At 25.7% G+C, this 2,500-nt stretch overlaps 1 protein-coding gene across 2 annotated transcripts in view; it reads left to right on the top strand.

Moving 5' to 3' along the window:
• LOC123501820 overlaps positions 1 to 2,500 on the top strand; it is a 112,378-nt gene that overhangs the window by 62,188 nt on the left and 47,690 nt on the right. Inside the window, exon 1 of one of the 2 annotated variants that reach the window (XM_045250848.1) lies at positions 1,929 to 2,215. The exons of the other annotated variant lie outside the window; for it this stretch is intronic. The gene's annotated coding sequence lies outside the window, so the exon portion shown is untranslated. Of the gene's footprint in view, positions 1 to 1,928; positions 2,216 to 2,500 lie in introns of those variants that run through there. 2 annotated transcript variants of the gene reach the window in all.

The following is a 2,500-nucleotide window of genomic DNA, read 5'->3' on the forward strand; positions in this document are numbered from 1 at the left end:
AATATAATAAAGAAATGATGATAAAAATAAAGAAATAGACAAAATCTTAAAGGACGAAAAAAAAAAAAACACACACACACGTTTTGTTCTCTGTGAAAAAAAAAATAAAAACGAATAGAAAAACAGAAAGGAAATAACAAACACAGGAAGAGAAATGAAAAAAAACATAGAAAATACTAAACAAAACAAGAAATAGAAGAAGACAAGAAAAACTGAACAAAACACATTCACAACTTGTCCATCGGAAAAAAAAAAAAAAAACACGAAAAGGAGGAAAAAGAAAAAAAAAGAAATAAATAAGGAAAATAAAAAGAGAAATAAAACTGGAAAGGAATAGAAAACAAACAAACGCACGTGTTGTCCTTGGGAAAACAAAATAGTAATAGCGAAGAAGAGAGAAAATAAAAAGAAGAAAAACGGATAAATTAAAGTGAGAAAAAGAGAGGAAAAAAAAAAAACACGAAGAAAACGAATAATTAATTTGAGAAGAAAAAGAAGAAAAAGCAAGAAAACGGATGATTAGAGAAGAAAAAGGAGAAAAGAAGAAAACAAAGCAAGAAAACGGATAATTAGAGAAGAAAAGAAGAAAAGAAGAAAACAAAGCAAGAAAACGGATAATTAAAGAAGAAAAGAAGAAGAAAAGAAGAAAAAGCAAGAAAACAGATAATTAAAGAATAAAAGAAGAAAAAAAAGCAAGAAAACAGATAATTAGAGAAGAAAAGAAGAAAACAAAGCAAGAAAACGGATAATTAAAGAAGAAGAAGAAGAAGAAGAAAAGCAAGAAAACAGATAATTAAAGAAGAAAAGAAGAAAAAGCAAGAAAACGCATAATTAAAGAAGAAAAGAAGAAAAAGCAAGAAAACGGATAATTAAAGAAGAAAAGAAGAAAACAAAGCAAGAAAACGAATATTTAAAGAAGAAAAGAAGAAAAAGCAAGAAAACGGATAAGCAAAGAAGAAAAGAAGAAAATATAATAAGGAAAAAACTTCAACATAATTTTATCCAGGAAAAATCGCAAGCAAGCCAAAGGAAAACAAAGGAAAAAGCAGTAAAACATCAACGACACAATGTGATGAGAAGGAAAAGAAGAAAAATGATGAAGAAAAATATAATGGAAAGTCTTTAATTAGAATCGCAAAAACAAGAAGTAGATAGAATAAGAAAACAGATAAAGAAAATGGCAAAAGAAAACACCAAAAATAAGATCAATAAATAGAAAATAAGAAAAGTGAAGAAATATATTAGAAAATTTTTAATATAATTGAAAAAAAAAACATATTTAACGTAATTGCAAAAAACATAGAAAAATAGAAAAAAATAAAGAAAACGGGAAAAGAAAACAGGAAGAAAATAGATAAAAGGAAAACAAGATTGATAAAAAAAAATATAATGAAAATTTTTTAATATAATTGCAAAAAAAACATAGAAAAATAGAAAAAAATAAAGAAAACGGGAAAAGAAAACAGCGAGAAAATAGATAAAAGGAAAACAAGATTGATAAAAAAAAATATAATGAAAATTTTTTAATATAATTGCAAAAAAAACATAGAAAAATAGAAAAAATAAAGAAAATAGATAAAAGGAAAACAAGATTGATAAAAACATAATGAAAAATCTTTAATATAATCACAAAAAAGCCAGCCTTAGAATAACAAAAATAAAGAAAAACTGGCAAAAACATCAAGAACAAAATATGATAAAAGGAAGACAAAGAGAGGTGATAACGAAGGTATGATACAAACTCTTTAATATTATCACAAGAAAAAAGAAAAGCAAGACATAGGATAGCAAATAAAACAAAGAAAAACAATAAAAAAACAAGGAAAACTAAAGAAATATTAATAACGCAGTATAAAAAAGAAAAAAAAAACAATAATAGAAGATTTTTGTTAATATTACCATTACATTTTATTTAATATTAACAAAAAAAAGCAGGAAAACAAAAAAAAACTAAAAGAAAATCAGTAAGAAAAATATCAATAACATAAAAAAGAAAGAAAAACAATAATAGAGATAATAAAAAGTGTAATAAAAGCAGAAAATATAAGTCTTGGTGTTTTACGTCTGGCAGCACCGATCATGTACCGCGGAAAGGTTGTCGTACCGTGAAGAGAAGCAGATTAAGAAGCAAGCAAGATGATTAGTACACCCTCCTGCTGCTCCCACACTCTCCTGCACCTGCTGTGTGTGCCCCTGCTGCTCCTCTGCTGTGTTGGTTAGTATGTTGGTTTATATTAGTTATCCCTTTGTACCTTTCCTTCATTCCGTTTTCTTTGGTATGTTCGTTTCCTCGTTTTCTTTTTTGTTTATGTATTTTTTTTTTCTTTTCTTTTCTTGTTTTATCTTTTTCTATTTTCTTTTTTCTTTTGTAATTTTTTTCTTTTCTTTTTTTATTTCTTCTATATCTGTTTTCTTTTTCTTTTCAATTTTCCTGTTTTTTTTGCCTTTTTCTTCGTTTTCTTTTCTTTCTTTCTTTATGTTTTCTTCTTTTTCCTTCTTC

This window comes from Portunus trituberculatus, chromosome 10, assembly GCF_017591435.1.
Source record: "Portunus trituberculatus isolate SZX2019 chromosome 10, ASM1759143v1, whole genome shotgun sequence".
Classification (NCBI taxonomy): domain Eukaryota; kingdom Metazoa; phylum Arthropoda; class Malacostraca; order Decapoda; family Portunidae; genus Portunus; species Portunus trituberculatus.